Here is a 19,757-nt window from a genome sequence, read left to right on the forward strand (position 1 = left end):
ACTTTCCTCTTATAATCTTCATTTACATAGAAAAAATAAAACAATGTTTTTTAAAGTCAGCGTCAGCTGAAGAAATGCATTAGAGGTATGTTTACATCTGTGAATCCATCTGGTCATCGTCACTGCTGCCACCTCGAGATTTTCTTTCAGAGATGAGAAAGTGGATTTTAGTCCACCCAAAAAAAAAAAAAAAGAACAGGAAGCGCCGTTCGGGGGGAAGAATGTGACAGAAGCTGTCAAAAAAAAGAAAAAAAAGGAGGAACAAAGAGACTGTCCTCACTGAGTCAGAGGGCAAAGAGGAATGTTTTTCCACCAGGCCACTCACAATAATTGCAGTTCAGTCTGAAGCCACCGCGAGGGCGGCGCAACCCGGACACTCAGTCTGACATGTGACAATTCATCAACCGCTTGATTGACGGACGGGTGACGGTGAAGAACGGCTGACGTCATTTCTACTTGACTTTATTTCATGGGGGGGGGGGGGTGTCTTGAAAAATGAAAAGCTCTTTTTATGGATTATGAATATTAGATTGTTTCTTTTGAGAATATTCTGTCTTTGCGGTCGCTCTCAAAAGAGCAGCTGGATTCTAGTCTTTAAACCTGTAAGGTTAAAGGTCAAAGGTCATGTGCAGTGCTTCTTCCGTGCTCTTCAGGCTTCCATCTGACTTGAATCGAATGATATCTGAACATATTTGCAAGCAGCTTCACGTTTAGGGTGCACGGGGCGTTAGAGGGCAGCCTTCACACTTCTGCAGAGAGACTGTGCAGACCCAGGAATCGAACCAGGGTTCATGTTATCAAGACCAAACGACACGTTTAAACTAGGTTCCCCTGACACAAACTACCACAAACTTCTTCTGAACAGCGAGTTTCTATGAAATACATTATAGAAATAGCTTTGTATCAATTTACAATTTAAACTATACTTTGTTAACAATATCAAATTTGTCATTTGTTCATATACTTTAATTTTGCCTGAATATTTTAACAGCGGTACAGAATAAAGTGGTTTTCCTCATTGATGACTTGCAGGTTTGGTTTGGAATCTGTGGTGTTGCTTTCCTTCCTCATTTTCTTGACTTCCAAAAGAAAAGAAAATGCTATGTGTGTTTTGATGTAGGTGTGTTCCTGATGGGTGGCGATACTATGGTCTGCGACAAAGCGAACAGTTGCCTGTGTTTCCCTCCTCGCGTTAAAAGCTTTATGCATGAAGCAGTAGACGCAGGAGTTAATAAAGAATCGCTTTCCATACACTCGGGAAAAAAAACGCCCTTAATCTGTAAATGAATATTCTCTGATAATTCAAAGAATTTAAATTTATATGATCGATTTTTATGAAGCCCCACTGCAATCATGAAGATGAACATCTAATATAATGTGTGAAAATGAAAGATGTGGGCTTTAACTGTGTTGTATTTTCTTAAATAAATTAAATCAATTGCAGAAAGCAGCACGGGTGAGTGTAAAGCCACTGAAGTGTGAAATTAATCCTTACAATAGCTTGGGAGTACAACAGAAACATCTGGAAATAGGATTGCGTTTGGCTACGTGTCTTCAGTGTAGCACATACACGTCTGACAATCGAGTGACCTGTCCCATATGTCACTTCTTCTCCAGCCCCTGCAGGGTCGGCAGTCCAGTCCAATCATGTAAATCAAAACCATGTAACAACAGCAAGAGCGAGATGGGGATCTGTTTTTGCTGTGGCTTAGAGTAGATTTGTCATATTACTCAGGGAGAAGTCATCCATCACACTCCCTTAGTTCTCACACGCTGTTGAGCAAAAGATCAGAATCTAATCTCCAGGCCCCTCCCCCCCCCCCTCCTCCGGAGACCCCGAGGACCTGACCGCGACCCAACCCCATGAGCCGCCTGCTCAAATTATCAACACGGCCTCCAGGACCCTCTGGCTGCAGGGGGGCGGAGACATACATGGCCTCTGAACTGCATTCATAACTGCTGCTCAGCTGAGATCACAGGCAGAGTCCCAGTTCAGCACTTTCCTCCATCTTATCTTTTATTCATCGTTTTAATTTCTCTGGCAGCGTCCCACAGCCAGATCTCCTTCTGAGGTGGATAAGTGCTTTTGATGGTGTCATATAAAAAGAGAGGAAAAAAAAACAAAACAATAACTTCCTTTTAAATTATTCATCGTGGTAATGGATGTGTTGTGAAAAGCGTGATTTGCTCTTTAACGAAAAACGGAATTACATGAAAACAGATACAATCATGATAAACCGAGACTGAAGACGGCAGGAGGGGAGGCAGAGTTTCTTTTCCTGGATGAGGGAGTCCACTTTACATCGAGTCGTGAATAAAGGGCGATCATTTTATTTGGAGAGCTGCGTCTTTAACACAATAAACAATCAGGGATTTTTTGTGTGTGTGTGTGTGTGTGTGTGTGTGTGTGTGTGTGTGTGTGTGTGTGTGTGTGTGTGTGTGTGTGTGTGTGTGTGTGTGTGTGTGTGTGTGTGTGTGTGTGTGTGTGTGTGTGTGTGTGTGTGTGTGTGTGTGTGTGTGAATGAAACGGAGCTTCAGGTTTGAGGGGCATATGCAAAACAGTGCTGCGTTCGCACAGCAGCTCCCAATGAATAATTTATCAGGTTGAAGTTAGATGGGATGTGTCTGTAACTTATTATCTAACTTTAGAAATTTTATCCCCAAATGAATAATAACATCATCTTGAGATATCCTCGTCTTGGTGTGATTTATTAAGCATCCTTGTTTTAGTTTCAGTTTTACGTCAGTAGATGTTCTTGGTTTATTTTTGATAAATTTTGCTGGAATATTAATCCGTCTGGCTGAAAATAGAAGACAGAGCATAGGAACAGTTTGCTTCTTGTGCCATCGCAACTTACAAAGAAGGTATTTTCTCCATCGGTCAAAGTGGACGAAATGTCATGAAATGTTCACTTGATGCTCAGTGCTGCGTGGGAGTGGGTGAATGCAATTTTATTTGCATTTTTTTTTCTATCTCTTCAAGGTTTATTTGTGGTGTTTTAAGTTCGCAGCATTGTGGTTGGTAATTGCAGCTTGTAACATCAAGCACCATTAGCCACTCATGAATGCCTGTTTTCAAATACATTGGATTTTTTAAAAGAAACAACGAAGTTTCACAACAACTAGCCCAAATAGAAATATAACCTTACTTACATTGCACATTACCGGTGCAATTTTAACCATTAGAGATTCATACAGGGGGTCGGGATGCTGCGGGCTGTCTCCACTCCGCCAACACCTGGCTCTGCTCGCCGCCTCGCTCTCTTGATGTGATCCGACAGGCCGGCTCCCTACATGTGGACCAAAGTTCAATCAGCTCTTAATCTGGCTTTATGGGAAGAAGCAGACAGACCAGAGGAAAAAAGACGCAGTAATTAATCCAATGGGTATGTTTACCGCTTCCAGTGGAATGCCTCTGAACCCACTGAGCAGCAGAAATCACTCTGATCCAAATCGGTTAACCAAAAAATTAATTTAAAAAATGGGGGATGATTAGGGGAACAGAACATAGCACTAGACGAAAAAGACAAAGAAGTCGCCAAATTGGCAGCACTTCCAAAACTACATATAGAGTATCTGTAAACGTTGTGTTACTCTAGAATCACAATATGTTTCAGCTTGGTAAACCAAGATGTCTTTATAGCATGTCTCTGCATCTATGAATATATTATATATCTGCTAAACACTCAATGGGACTATCGTGAAAGCCTAAGATGAAAAATGCAATATGTAGATCAAAGTGTTGAGAGCGTCTCCTCCCAACAGAAGACATTAAAAGTGAAAGTGAAAGTTTACATTCATCGCGGTGAAAGCTGAGCTAAGAGTCATTCGGAGTTATTTTTAGACCAATTCCTGCGAGGCCACAATTTTCCATCTATCTTCTATCATGGTTTACCCAACTCAGTGTCCGATCCCAGCTGACAATAAGTGAAGGCAGATTCACACACTGGACAGGTCGCCAGTCCATCACAGGTCAAACACAGAGAAACAGACAATCACACCAATTAACCTTCAACTGCCTACGTACTGTCTGACTTCCTGCTTTTCTGATTTCGGGCACGACTTGAGACAGATGCTGTTCAATTTGTAACCTATCAATTTTGTACTTTAAATGGTAACTTCATACCACAATTACTCTCCTCGGGCTGAAGACTGAGTGCCGCAGGGCAGAGACACATTGGAGTTTCTTCCAAAAAGGACAAAAACGTTTAGGTTTTTCTTTATAAGAAATCAGTACTCCTCACTAGGTTGTTCATTCTGGCCATTCGAGGGAACAGCATGAACTGATGAAGCATGTGGATAAGGAGCAAAATGTCTTCCAAGACATATATAGCTAAATTCACTTGACCTGATTTGATCTGTTTTGAGAAGACTGTCTATTGAGAACCAGCAGATCAAACATTGCATGTTAGATAAAGGTCCTAAACTTCTAGTTTATACATTTCGTGACACTGAATAACACTGGACAGTGTTACTCCTAATTTATAGAGTCGTGCAGGGATTACCGGTAAGTACTTTTGTGGCCCAACCTGAAAGTAGCATCACTAGAGTAAAAATCAAAGTAGGAGAAAAAAAAGTGTTTCGGTTGTTGCAGAAAATAGGTTTTAAGATGTTTTCTTCAACAAGAAAAGCTTGGGATCTTCAATAATAATGTAAGGCCACCAACCAACTGCACCTCATTTGCTAAACTTTTAGTTAAAACAGAAAGAACATGCAATATTAGGAGAAATGTAACGCCATAAATCTCTCATTTTTGCAATGCGGTGATGTTATTAACGGCCTCTGTAGCCTCATTCAGTCAGTGCGCATTGTAAACATGTAAAAGCTAGAATTTTTAAGTGGGATTTTAACTCATGGGATTTAAGAGCAAAATAAAAAGACAGAGGAAAATACTTTATTACATTATTAAGTAATCATCTAATGTTTTCAAAAATGTACTGACGTGGATTGTTAATACATATAATTGTTAATTTATATATCGCTTTTCGACTGCTTGAGCAGTCCCAAAACGCTTTACATGGTCTATCACATTCACTCATTCACTCAAGACACAAATGGAGAATTTTATAGTTTAAAAAAACAGAATCATCCTGTGAATCCTGTATAAAACTGAAGGCTTTCAAACTGGATTCAGCTGTGCAACATTTAGCAGACTGGCACAGTGTTACTGTGATGATGACACAAGTTAATGTGTTATAGTCCAGAACTAGGTCTAGTCATTAAGAAAAACTGTGGACAGATTTAAGCTGATTGAAAATGAGCATCAGCTATAAAAAAAACTTTTGCCGCCCTGCCGCAAACTCTCTTAAACAAAGTTACACAAACTTTCATCTCCTCAAGTCGGTTTGCAAGTAAATAACTCCTCCCAGTAGACACATTTATTTACCAGTTGGAGGAGCTGCCCCACAGACAGATGTAAACAGTGATGCTGCCCTGAACCTGAATAAGGTGAAATCACTGAGGAATGTGGAAACATACACGAAAAACTTCAGAGGAAATCATTTGTTAAATGGAATGGTGCATAAAAGAAAACTTTCTCTTCTCCTGCTTTTTTCCCTGCTTCCAGTAAATAAACGTGTTTACATTTGAGACTGTGACTAATGTTAGAAATAAACTTGCTGACAATCCCCACCTTCCCAAAAACAAACAAACACATCCTTTGTGGAATCCTGCTGTTGTGAGGAGTTAATGCAGGATAATCGGAGACATTCAGCTTTTCTCCGCAGCGACAACTTAGATGAACTTGATCCGCTTCAGGCGCCGTCGCCTCTCACCAAACTGGAGTAGGCCAGATTATTAAAGATGGCTTCATCCCATCTGCGACTACATGTGTGACGATAACGAGAATCACCACAGGTTGTGATGTTTCCAAAGCAGTTTTTTTTTGTTTCCTCTTTAATTACCCGATTTCTCAAGGGTTTCCAAGAGTCGTACAGTAATCCTCGTGCAGTAGCGTTTCACACCTAGTTAAGAGTCTGCGCATCGTCTCTAGCTGTGCCGCACCGCCCTGCCAGATAGGGATGTATGCATGGATTGAGTGTGAGCCTATGACTGCCAAGAAAATGTGTGAATTAACAAAACCCAGGCTATTACCGAGCCGGTTGGCTTAGCGCTCGCAGTTTTAGGGAGGACCCCCGTGGGCATCCCGATGGATGAATATTAACTTGGCCTGTGGATTTCCAGCTTATGAGACGGTGAACTTTGTCGTTTTCCCCCGCAACATTACACATTTGACTCTGTAATAATGAAAGCAAATTCTGCAGAATTAACATGCAGGTTAAAACTCCAAATTAAGGTTGGGCAGAAAGAGTTCCACCTTGTAATACGTAGGATTATTTCCATGGTATTTTAATTTAATACCTTGCCAATATGTTCCACCTCTAGGAAAAAAAGATTACTTACAGTGTCATTTGAGTGTCAGGAAAATCACAATAATACATCCGTCCTTTACTACTTACTCCTGGAAGGAGATTATAGCAAAAAAAAAAAGTGTTAAACACAATTCGACCTGCTTGGCCACATCCCGATAAATGAAGACAGGGTGAAGGATAGTCTAACTACAGCAGCACATCCATCTTGCAAAGTGCAACAATTTCTCCGGTACGCCAGAGGTTCGTACTGGCAGCAGCTGCTTGCAGAGATGTAAAACTCCAGTTTAAAATTAACATTTCAGGGATAATCCCACAAAGTGATGGCCGTGCCGATGAAAATGACATTCATACAAATTCCTTGCGACTCACGCCGGGTCGGAGTGTCTGTCCTCGATGCAAAGAAGAAGAAAAAAAACAGCTCTGCAGGTGCACCTCACACTCCAGCAAGACATTTCGGGGCTGCCTGGTAAACGGAGCTCGATGGTGACCTTTGAACTTCTGAAGCCAAGTGGCACGTGCGTGTTAAGGCACCACGTCTCATTTGGTTAGAATTAGCTCCGGTATGGGGGGGGGGGGGGGGGGGGGGGGGGGGGCTTCTGCTGTTGGCCTTTATAATCACCCAATTAAGTAGCTGTTCACTTGCATCACTACTGAAATGGAGTAAAGACAAATTGAAGTTGTCTACAGATCAGCGGCGAGAGAAAAGCGGCGAGACAGGTGAAATTAGAGCAATCTCTGTGATTTGTAGGTCATTCAGAAATTTTTAAGAAAATAAAAAAATAGCACACACACACACACACTCGGCGCGGTGAGGGATGGCTGTATCGAAGAGCTTAGGAGTTGCTCATTTAAAAGGAAAAGCCAGAGGTAATTGGAAAATGAACATGTGTCTCTGTGGAACGGTACGTTGTCGAGGTCTCCACAGGTCTGTGCCGAGGCCCATTAGAGTGACATCTGGAAGACAGATTCTGGACTCGCACACGCACACTAACATTGGTTGTTTCTGCTAACCTCAGGGATTCCATGGCAACACTTGAAAGCGTCTATGACCCACTGGTGGAGCTTCTATTTGAAAAATCTTGTCTGTGAAACAGCACCATGAGTGTTTAGAAAGAGTAATGTCTAGTTTATTTTTAGCCCCATATTGGGCACCTAACTATAGTCATTTACTTTCACTGATCTTGTTTGGGAGTTTATTGTTGTTGTTTTTTTTTAAATAATAATTAAAACAAAAAACTAAATCCGAATGAAAATTTGATGGAAATAAATACTAATGCAGATATCTGGCGGCATGCTCTCTCTGTGGTTTAATTGTTTTTTCCATTATTCATTAATTGCTATTATTTTCAAACTTATTGATTTTTCCTTCTTACCAGGGCTTTCAGGATTGAATGTCCCTCATTTACTAAACTGAAAGGTGTTTCTGTGTTTCTCAACTTGCAAGAAACTCAACATCCACTCAATGAAAAATAACAAGTCATATATTGAAGAAAGGAGCTCCTCTCTAAACATGGATATCGACATGACTTGATTTGCATAAGTAATATCTTCCATAGCACAGGACCACTCATAAATCAAACTACTATCAGCAAAAAGAGGTTCTTGTTTGCCAGAATCAATCTTTATGGCACAACTGGGTACAGATGGTGAGGGAAATAAAAGCCAGTTTAGTTTCCCATGCGTCATTAATACAAGCAATGACCCCCAACTTGGCAGCGACACACAGCAACTGAGGTTTGCCAGACTTGCCTTCTTAGTCAGCACCTCAGAGTCCCAGCACGGTGTCCAGACAACACATAGATTCCCGTGTTATTGAGGAAATGTGTCCTACCTTCTCAATAAAAGGTTATGTGAACACATGCTTTTTGAAAAATGTGTTGTTGGCTTTCATTTGCCAAATGTTTCCATGTTCTGCAATCACTCCCTTTTTTGTGTGTCTGATCAGGAATTTGTGTGACATCTAAACGGATGACAATAAGTAAATCTGCATACGGAACAAGGACAAGTTAGAGAGAAATTGCTGCTTTCAGTATATTTACCTTTTAACACTGCGGCTGGAGGTTACATTTTTACATAAGAAAGAGATTGAAGCGCGAGAGTTTGCACTGCAATTTCCATTGTTTACTAAAGTCAATGACATTGGAGCAAAGACTTCTATGAAAGGCATCCACTTGATAAAGCAGATGAATGTCTGTCAGTATGTTAGCTTAATCACCGGGACCTCATCAATCTCGGTGACAAATGGCCTCGGACCGCTACTTCATACACACAACATCTTCTGGCATACGCTCCTCCACAGCTACATAAATCCTCTCCGGTGATCCACTGCTCTCATCAGGAATACATAACATAACTTCACTGGAGGACCCATCCATCACTGGCCGCCCTGCATGCACCATTATTTTCAAAAACCCAATTGCTACGCTTGAGCACAGCTGGAAAGCAGCCGGATACTGTCTCCCGTAAAGATCATCCCGACTAAAACTGCAGCTATAGCTTTCACATGGACGCACGCTTACAAAAGCAGGACTTTTGTCTGTAAAAATGTACGCAGCAAGTGGTCATTGGTGACAGGCGTTTTGGAGTCGGCATGCTTTGAAAGCATTATTAACATTTTTCTTTATTTTTCTGCCTTATGAGGAAAAGCTATGACCTATAATGTTATGACCAGCCACCTTATATTGTACAAATCAAATCAGACCTTATTTTTCATACGTTGTGTGTTTGGCACATTTGTTTGTGGCCGATGCCGATATCACGGACTAAAAAATCCTGATAACTGATATGTCAGACTTTTAGGGTACCAAGGTGATGTGTTGACATAAATATGTCGATTAGTAACTGCGTTGATGCGTCACATCAAAGATGGCGACGTCCAGTCAATGTGGCGGCAGCAATAAAAGCACGGACGGAGAACGAGTTACCATATCAGGTACGACAACGTTCCAAGTGACAGCGCCTCGTTCGTTTCAGAAGATTTCTGCGTTTAACTCAAACTAAAAACGGTGTAGTTAGCATGCCAGGCCACGGTTTGGCGCTGTTGGTTGTTTTTGTAATGAAACCACACATGCATGCATGTAAAGAACAATACTCGTTGACTATAACTCGTTAGAAACATTGACGAGTACCCTACAAATCCTAACCCATAAAGGAATGGACTCTTTTTCATCGGGCACCAAGTTAGCCACAGTTGTTTTAAGAGTTTTGTTATTTTGAATACTGCAGATCAGGAACAGCTTCACAGATGCTCTGATTCAGTCATATAGACATCACAATTTGGCCTCTGACAAACTTGTTTGAATCCTGTTTTTCTTGCTTCTGAATCGGGAGCTATGAAAAGAAAAATGTTCACTTGTTAAATCTAAATCTGGCCGACTAACAGGTGCCAAGGTAAAAAGATAATCAGTGTGCTTCTCCTTTCAGTGGTCAAACTGTCTCCACTTTAACTGGGATAACTTGAAAGAAAAGTGCTCTCACAAACTATAATTTCTATGTCAAACGATTGTTTTCAATTAACTATCGATGATACATTTTTACAGAAAAATTAAACGAATTATCCACTGTATGTTTTCAGATGTCAGCGCTAAATTATCCTCTATTCTATATTTGCTTTATTCCAACTTGAGTAATGGGAGCTACTCAACCACCATAAGCAGGATACACCATACAGGCCCTGGCTACTCAACAATATACAGTCAGTAGTTTTTCTGCTCATAAGCGAATAGATCTACAGCAATAATAATTGCTGAGCGCTTTTGGTTCCGCTCGCTGTTTTTCAATTTGACAGCACTTTTCCAACAAAGTGTTTATCTACTGCGCCATTATTTTGTCATTGTATTAAACAGCTTTAGCCACTTTAGCTGTTTGGCCATTTTAGCCGTTATTCACTTTCAGCATTGCCTTTATTGTTTGATGATGGCTAAGTTAGGATCTTTAGACAAACCATGAGATCATATAAGAGTCGCGTTTGTCACTTCATAGTGTGATGATGAGATGAGAGCTACATAAAAAAAAATCGCAATAAAAAAAAATGCTTATTTCGTCATCGTTTTGGGAAAGCCACAGGGAGCCAATAAAGAAGGGCTGAATAGCCTCATGCGGCTTCAGAGACGTTGGTTGCAGATCCCTGGCCTGTACCATTCTATCTATAACACAGAAGGACAACTAAAAGGTTGTTCAGTGTTTGTAAAATAAAAAAATAAAAAAACACCACTAACTAGTGTCCTGACATGTAAACTCCAAGCAGATGGCCCTCAACTGTTGATTGAGCTGTTGTAGGAATGTAGATTTTTTTTCAATGATGATCGGGTTTTTCCATTGTGGTTTGGTTAGGACCGAACTATGTCATGAAGCAGCCATGACCAAATCAAGCTGTGCTTTCTCCTCAGTGTTTTTTTTTTTTGTTGTGTTTTTTTTTCTAGAACAGCAGAGACTCAGACTCAGATGAAGTTGCTTACCTTGATGTGTTGAACTTGTGCTGGTTTTAAACCACAGTGAGAGCCTGTCGTCTGCAGGCTGTGGCTGTCGCCAAATACCCTCCCCCCCCCACACCCGACATCTCTCAAACTGAGCCTGTGTCCAAACACTGCAGAGTACATGTCCACACCTGGATAATTACACCTGTTTTTTTTATATGAGCATAGCATTGCTGATGAAGCCATACCTAAGTGACCAACGCATCACCATTTCAATGATTTCGCCACAGTGACAGCACCCCGGCCAGCCTGCCAGGAAAAAGCTCTCAATGTGAAGCAGCAACAGCAGGAAAGCTTCTGTTGACATCAGCAGTAATGTAACAGAGCTCCAATACGCTTGAAAGCATTCGGTAAACGGCTAAATAAGGGTGATAATTTAAAACAAGGAATACAGGTATGAAACTAAATGCTACAGCCAAAAAAAAGAAAAACGGAGATTACTCCCTCTGTTCAACAGCACAGACAGACACACACATGACTTTTGCCTCGCGACGTTGCGGGTCAGTTGTGGCCTCCTCAGCTACCAAGACCACAGCGCCGTGGCTCCGGGGGGCTATACTTGTCCGTGCGGTGCCGTGGAAACGCGTCATGGCGTCTTGGCTTGGCTTGGGCGCAGCTTGTTCGGCCTTGGCGAGCTGGAAAAGCATATTCGGAAATATGCTCATATGGTTTTGTGGGCTGAGGGCCCACATGGACTGTCTGTCTGTGTGCCTCTTGCCCCCGAGGTGGCCTGCAGAGTGGCCCCTGATGGCGACTTGACACTGTGAATCCTGCAGCAGTGACTGAAATAAAAGACCCCTGAAAGAGAGGTCAAATGCTTCATTTGAGAAACACAAAGTGCTGCTTCAGGCTGAAAAAGGAGGTCTGGAGCCAGAAAAAAAAAAAAAAAAAAAGGTGTCAGAGTTATCAGAGCACGGCCAGAATGCATGAGTCACTAGGAAAACAAAGAGGACAGAATATCTACAGAGCTGGTTGGAGGTTTTCAGGGTGAGACGTAAAGGCTGGGGGCAGTCAGATGACTTTTGGGCGGGGGGTAGGAGTTGTCCTACACTTTTCTCACAAAACTCATTTATTGGTATCCCCCCCTGCTAAAATGGCAGAATAGGTCGATCTGTATTCACTCTAAAAGCAGCACGTGTGACTTCAAGCTCAATGTGAAGAGAACAACCTCCTATTGCACCTAAGCAACACCAGATGATTTGACCATGACTGGATTCACATCCTGTTCCAGAATAAACATTTTAAATAGCCACTGATCGGGAAGGTTATGGGTTTAAAAGTGTGCAAGGACGACGCCCCCCTCAGAGGGGTTGAGTCACATCAAACCTCCCAGCTTTACCACTGAATGTCTAATCTTTTTTCCAAATTATAAGATGCTTTAGTTAACAGCTGCTGGGATCCTTACACAAGGTCTTCATATGCAGAATGCAATTGAATGCACCTGTTGTTACTGTTCATTTTCTTATTAAAGCTCATTCTACTATTTTATTTCATCACTGTGCAGTCATTCAGTAAAAAAAAAAAAAAGTATGGTTTGGTAATAGTAATAGTTTTAATCCCGTGCTATTTCTTCCACCGTGATTTATTTTCGAAAATCTTTAAAGAAAACAACCTGCTGGGAAAAGGTTTCCCCCTGAACCCAACATGTTTCCTGTTGCTACGCTTCCTCCTAATGCCTCTTCACTTAACTTAAATAGCAGATGCTTGGATGAAACCACTGCATATAATCCATCCATCCACCGCATCCTCCCCCAGATATCTCTGCTTCTTCTGGCTTTCTGGCTACAATACATCACCCTTCTTTTGTTTGGTTGTAATTGCTATGTGGACCAGAGATTGCCATATGAGCTTAAGAAAAGAAATTAAATTAACTATGGGCATTATGTTTCGTTTATTGTTTTTCAGCAGTGTGGCCGGGGAATTTGGCGGGAAGTCCCAAACATGATTCCGCGCAATGTTTATTGCTTCTGATTTCTTCTTCGTTTTGATAAATCATTACACTTTAAGGGCATCGACAAGAGCATGAGTCTAATGGAGATTTATGAGCAGCTATGGAGCGAGCATCCTGCTTCAAAATAAAATTGAAGTTAAACGTGAATGAACCACAGTGCCAGAGAGGTAACTCTTTGTGACAATAACTGTAAGATTCACAGCAATTTGCATTAAATGTTTTCGTTTCAAATGCTGCGACTCATAAAAGAAGCTCCGATGCACAATTTCCATTGTGCATGATTTGCAAAATGGAAAGACAAAATGCATTTGCGTCGTCCTTCTAACTTGTACCGTTCTACATTTTTGCTTTAAGAAGCAGCCACATTTTATTAATGTCAGTGTTTAATGGCCTTAAATTCATGAGTCTGAAAAGAGCTTTTTGCCTGCTGCCAAATTCTTTGCCGTTTTCAAGATGAAGTGACCTTGAAAAGGCTATTTCAGTTGAATTCCCATAGAGTCCCTGTGCTATTTCAATTGAATTCCCATAGAGTCCCTGTGCTACTTCAATTGAATTCCCTTCCCTTGAGAAATCTCCAACAAAGATTTCAATAGCAAAGGCAATCCTTCTTTGTCATAATAATTAGAAGTCTACGGCTGGTCTATTACTGAGAAAAGCATTATCACAGGAATCTGGGATGAAAACTAGCGATGGAACATTCTTCCTAAACGCTGCACGTCCTGCTGTGATCACATTCGCATGCAATCAGGCTCATCAAAAAACATCTTTCGTCTGCGTAACTGACAGAAGATGTATGGCACGAGTTAATTCAATCTTTTAAGATCTTCACAAACAAACACTTCATTAAACCACTAAAGACATCAAGAGTTGTCTAAATCAAGACTGGTCAAGCATACATATCACAGCTCTACTTATTGTGGATGGAGTAATTCATCAAAGTGCCACAGTCGCTCCACAGAAATCTGCGATGGGGGCAATGAAACGAGCTCCAACAAAACGCAGTGTGTGCTGGAGGCCACGCACACTACTACCCCCAGCCGCGGCTTTTAAATCATTCTAATCATCCATCCCACTCGCTGTATAATGATATGTTGCAGTGAGAAAGAGAATCCCCACCACATTCACAAGCGCCTACATCTCAGCTCACCTTCCCACACAGACCCTGTGTCAACTTGCAAACAGCTATACAACCTGTCACACGCACTCACATGCAGTACATAGTGTATATGTCTAATCATAGGGTGTCAACATCGCTGTCAAACATAGGCACTTTCCTAAAGATTTGACCAAAATGGCTATTTTGGTTTTTTGGACCAGGCCAGCTCTACAAGAAGAGACTTATTTTATTTTGCCTCTAAAAAGCCTATTTTAGCCATTACTGATGAGGCTCCAGATGCTTTTCAGGGTTATAAGTAATGAAGTTTTTAACTGAACAACTATTCAGTCTTTTCAAAACAAAGAATCTTAATTACAATTTATCAAAACCAAAAATACATCCACACATTGCACATTTATTCCATCTATCTATGCAAATACATGCAACTTAAAGTGGCAAGAGGCTGGAGTTGATTCCAGCTGACTGTGGTCACAGGCAGGGTAAGTCATTGATCCATTGCAGGCGAAACAAACACACTCACAATCAACTTTATGGTCATTATAGAGTTGCCCATTAACCCAATATGCATGTTTATGAAATGTGGGAACAATCTTGATTGTGGAATATTTCACATGGAATAATGAGTGTCTTATCTGCTTCTGCATTGCCTCTCCATTTATCCTTCTTTTTTTTTTTTTTTTAACCAATTAAGTCCCTTTAAACCCCCGTGGCAAATTTGATAACAAGCAGCTACAATGTGCTTAATTGAAAGCTAAAGTACAGTAATTAAAAACTGTTGCGCTGTGTAAGTTGGGTTAATCAGGCTGAAAGTTGAAGTGGATGGAGGTGGGATGAGGTTGGCTTTAAAGGGATGTAGTGATGCACCCTGGGGCCATGTCTCAACCATTAACCAATCCCCTCACGTGGCTCTCCTTATTGCAATCATAGACGTGCATCTTAATGCAGAAGATTCTGCTGAAAACAGAGCTTTCATCGGCAAAACTGTTGTGAATTCAGGAGTGAGAGCTTTTCTGTGTTTTTAATGGTGTGTTGTTTTAGTTTTTTCTTAAATGTTTTGGTCTGGACTGATTCATAAGCAGGTGCTTTGATGGCTCCTGGAATCACTAGTCGCTCATAACACGATTCGATATGAACGAGAGCTGCGAGGCGCGTCTGTGCGCGCAATTCCACATGAAGCTGCAGAAAATCAAACAGAATGAGCGCGTCTGTGTTTGTCTGCACAAAAAAAAAGAAAACACACACACACTCCCAGTCAATTCCTTCTTTGCCTGGCAGCAGTGGGTTGTGTTTTTCAGGGTCTCAGGTATGGACAAAGAGAAGAAGAGGACCACTCGTCCCTCCAGAGGATTCCCTTGCTCCCATTGGTCAGCAGGAAATCCTTTTGTTTTGGCTCTCACGGTTGAAAAACCCTCATCTCATGAATGGAAACCTCATATTCAATAAAAAAAACCAAAAAAAACAACCTAAGCTCTAAATCAAACCGATCCTCTATAAAGTGATCATAATGAGATGTGATTGATTGATAAAAATCGGACCCGATTATCCTCCACGACAAGGCGCGCGCTGGAGCGACGTTGCTCCTTTAAAGCGAGCGGAGACGAGCCAACTCCTGAGTTAGATTAGAATACATAGTGACCCATTCATTCTCTATGCGGGCAGCGGGCGCCTGCACGCTGAAAGGAGCCCGTTATGCTGGGTGATGTCTCCGGTTGTAGGCTAAACAGGGCGCACACGCAGTCATGAGCAGCCCAAAAAACTTTTCCATTTCAGCACCGGCTGCTTCCACAGACAGTCTGAAAAAAAAAAAAAAAAAAAAAAAAACACGGGGCACGAACTTCACCCGCCGCGCGTAATTACGCACTTCACTGGAAACCCGAGAATAAGGCGATAAAGACAATCATACAGATGAAATCGCGCAAACAAAATGAGAAAATCGGATAATCATTATAAGAAAGAAAAAAACACCTACCATGAGTTTCTTCCAACCGGCTTCCCTCACGCGAGCAACCGGATTAAACAACTTCTCCTATATATTTCCATTCCGGACACTGGTTACGGGATTAATTGCGTTTGTAAATCCGTGCAATTGTGATTTCCTCTCCTCCGCTCGGGCTTTCAAGAACAAGTTGTAGAGTCTCTGTGTGACAGTCTGTCTTTCTCCTCCGCTTCTCTCACAAGCTGCCGATATGAACGGTGGGAGTCAGCCTCTCTCTCTCTCTCTCTCTCTCTCTCTCTCTCGCTCACTCGCTCGCTCGCCCTCTCTCTCTCAGTGATCGTGGGGTGAGGGGTGAGAGTGGGCAAACAGGGGAGGGAGCAGGAATCCCCCACCAAGAGCTCTAATAATCGCTCTTCCAACAGAACAGCATGAGAATAAAGAATAAATAGTATTTGCAAATTCAAGAATTCCCTTTTGCTGTCAATAAACACGTTCTATTCTATTCTATTCTATTCTATTCTATTCTATTCTATTTTATTACCGAAAACACATTTAGATACGATGCTTCCAGCACCTTTTAAAATACAATAGAAGTGATTTAACAAGGATTAATGTATACAGGAATATTTCAACATGGCTGCACATGAAGCAGTGGTTTGCAAAGGTCATGAGTTCAAGCACAGAAATGGCCATTCTGCATATTGTCCCTGTGCGTGGGGGTTTTCTCCAGGTGCTCCGGTTTCCACCCCACAGTCCAAAAACCTACATGTGAGATTAATTGGTGACAATAAATTGCCCAAAGGTGTTATTCTGAGTGTGTGTGTGTGTGTGTGTGTGTGTGTGGTTGTCTGTTTCTCTGTATTTGCCCTGTGATAGACTGGTTCATCCTGCCCTCGCTCATGTGGGATTGGCCCCACAACCCTGCACAGGATAAAACAGTATATAAGATTGATAGATGGATGAATGGGTGGATGGATGGATATTACAATGTGGAAAGAAAAACCCCTGAAACACCATCATTTACTGTGTTTGTGAGCCACTACTCAACCTTCAGTGTGGAGGATCATGAGACTTGCTGTGGTGAGGCTCGAAAATCACAAAACTGACGGTCATTACCTCAAAACCTATTTCATTGCGTTTGCACGTTCTCCCTGTGCACGCATCCAGGTCTTCCAGCTTCCTCCCAAAGTGAAAAAACCCCAAACATTCTGAGTCGGCCGTAGGTGTGAACATGAGTGTGTGTTAAGTCAACGTGACTGTCTGTCTCTTCTTGTTTGTCCTGTGATGGACGGGCATCAAGTCCAGAGTGTACGCTGTTTTCAACTTGTGCCACCAGCTGGGATCGCCTCACGTGATTCTGACTTGGATAAATCAGCATCAAAGAAAGATAAATACATATCAATGGAAAATCCTCATCAAACATAAGAGTATTGTAGAAAATAAGTCATATATTTATTTATTACAGTAAAAAGTCTTAGTGAAAATCATGCTACAATAAAGGATAATAAACAGATTTATAACTTCGCAAATGCATTGATTGGCTAATTGTTACAAGTTATGACTTATTTTATATTAATTTTCCTAAAATTTCCATTTAAAAAAGTGAAATGAAGATTGTTTTTTGCATTGAAGTTTAAAAAACACATAAGAATAGTATGTTTGGATATAAAAGGTGGCTGATAGAAGTGTATTTCTATTTCATCTTTTATGATAATAATTGCCGTTTTGTTTTAAACACGCACTACCAAAGCTCACCGCTAGGTGCATACATGCTTTGAGTTTGAAGAACAGCTGTCTCGTGGTGGTGAGATATGCCACACAGCTGCAGCATTCCTGAATTTGTTTTGTTGTTGCGTGGCGTGTCCCTTTCCCTCAAATAAAAATACAATATATAGCTACATACCGGAGGTCATAAACAAAATTTAGAAGTCAGTATTTGGGCATTTTACTCCCACATCCTTGGAAAATGTAGTGGGATTGAGGCCACAAACATGGATGTTGGAAAGTATCAGGAGACTGAACTACACTGCTGACTTTATGCCTTTGAGGGTCTTTGAGAATTTCTTGTAGAAACTTGATGATTTCAGATATAATATGAATGATGCCTGTACTTCCAAAGAATATTCAGTATTTTATAGTTTATTTCTTCCTATTAATGGTAATACTGCGATGGTGCTTTTCATATTATTGAATACATTTGAGCTGACCATTCTTTACTATGGTCATTCTACGTTTCCATATTGTGGCAGCAGCTGTTGATGTTGGACGAAGTTGTTATTGGACCATAATTGAGTTGCAACAAAGGAACAGTAGTTAAAACAGAGTGGATTCAAACAATGACTGCTGCTTCCAAGTATAAAAGAATGCATTTTATTTTGTTTTAGTAAAAACCAACATTGCAATCATGTGAAAATGTCTTTTTGTTTTGTTTTGTTTTGTTTTGTTTTTTAACCAAAGTGATTCAGTTTCTGCACATTTTGTGGCCAAACAGGCAAAAACCAGAGACGTGGGAGCTGATTCATCGTGATGCATCTGGACGTTTCAGAGCTAGACCAATCAAAGAGTAACAAAGGCGGCCGTGCAGCATGCGGTCGCACTTCATCCCACAAGTTTTTTAGTTTTTTTTGAGAGGGGGGGGGGGGGGGGGGCGGAATTTCACTTAAGCGCACCCTCAGCTGGGAAATATGTTCTCGTATCGTGTTGCAGTGATGCTGCCACATTTCTGCTACTGCTGCTGCTGCTGAGTCAGTAATCATCATCATCACTGCTGTTCTAATGGACACCATCATGTAGTTTTCCACATGTTAGTTTCATACGCGCCCAACCAATATTGCCAATATTCCGTAGATGCTTCTGCTTATTGCACTAAACAGCCCGAGGGATGATTTTTTATTTTATTTTTTTATAAGTTTCATTTCTATCTCCTCGCAATGTGAATTTCTTGCCGCCTGTCATTCGTGGTGATGATGATGATGATGATGATGATGATGATGATGATGATGATGGTGGTGATGAAGTGATTGTATAATGGCTGGTTGTCTCTCTTCAGCAAGTCATCCAGAGCACATGAGTCACCCTGCTCGCAGCGTGCCCCACGTCTCCAGTCAGACATGCCTCTCAGCAACAGCCTGCCTCTGATTCTGTGAAAGCCCAGTGGAAATGACTGAAAAGGAAACAGACAGGAAGAAGAAGAAGAAGAAGAAGAAGAAGAAGAAGAAGAAGAAGAAGAAGAAGAAGAAGAAGAAGAAGAAAAAGCCTGCTGGATGTGTTTGTTTCATCTCACCGTGTGTTGTGAGCTCAGAAAATTGAATATACCTTTGTTTGTTTTGCGTCGTTCATTGCACACATTATGAAGGACGAAATATGTGAAGAGTGTGTGTGTATATCTGTTTGTTTGTTTGTTTGTTTTTTAGCTTGAAGCCAATTCAAGAGGAATGAATCACCAAAAACTGGGACCGGAATCTCAGGTAATGCAGTTTGTCTGTGGCATTCAATTTCTTGTTTCATCACACACACACACACACACACACACACACACACACACACACACACACACACACACACACACACACACACACACACACACACACACACACACAGACACACACACACACACACACACACACACACACACACACACACACACACACACACACACACACACACACACACACACACACACATACCAATATTGCTTTCTATAAAAAACGGGTTTACCACAGAACAAATCGGCAGGATTGTCTCTAAACGATTTCTTCCTTCATCGCTGTGCATCACCTGTGCAATATTTGCGGCCAGCAAATAAAATTTCTTTTGTGGCAGTTCACGACACGGTTATATTTTTATGCCTCCGAATCCAATCAGAGAACCACAAAATGACCTATCAGGCTGAATTGTATCAGGTCGT

The 19,757-nt window shown here is 41.3% G+C and overlaps 1 protein-coding gene across 2 annotated transcripts in view; it reads right to left on the bottom strand.

Moving 5' to 3' along the window:
• The window catches only part of chst15 (carbohydrate sulfotransferase 15), a 37,557-nt gene extending 21,448 nt beyond the window's left edge, over nucleotides 1-16,109 (bottom strand). The window contains exon 1 of one of the 2 annotated variants that reach the window (XM_080464805.1): nucleotides 15,884-16,109. The gene's annotated coding sequence lies outside the window, so the exon portion shown is untranslated. The remainder of the gene's footprint in view (nucleotides 1-15,883) is intronic. The other variant, XM_080464804.1, reaches the window with a different exon arrangement.
• Between the last annotated feature and the right edge of the window lie 3,648 nt (nucleotides 16,110-19,757).

The sequence above is a fragment of the Lipophrys pholis genome, assembly GCF_963383615.2.
Source record: "Lipophrys pholis genome assembly, chromosome: 1".
Lineage (NCBI taxonomy): Eukaryota > Metazoa > Chordata > Actinopteri > Blenniiformes > Blenniidae > Lipophrys > Lipophrys pholis.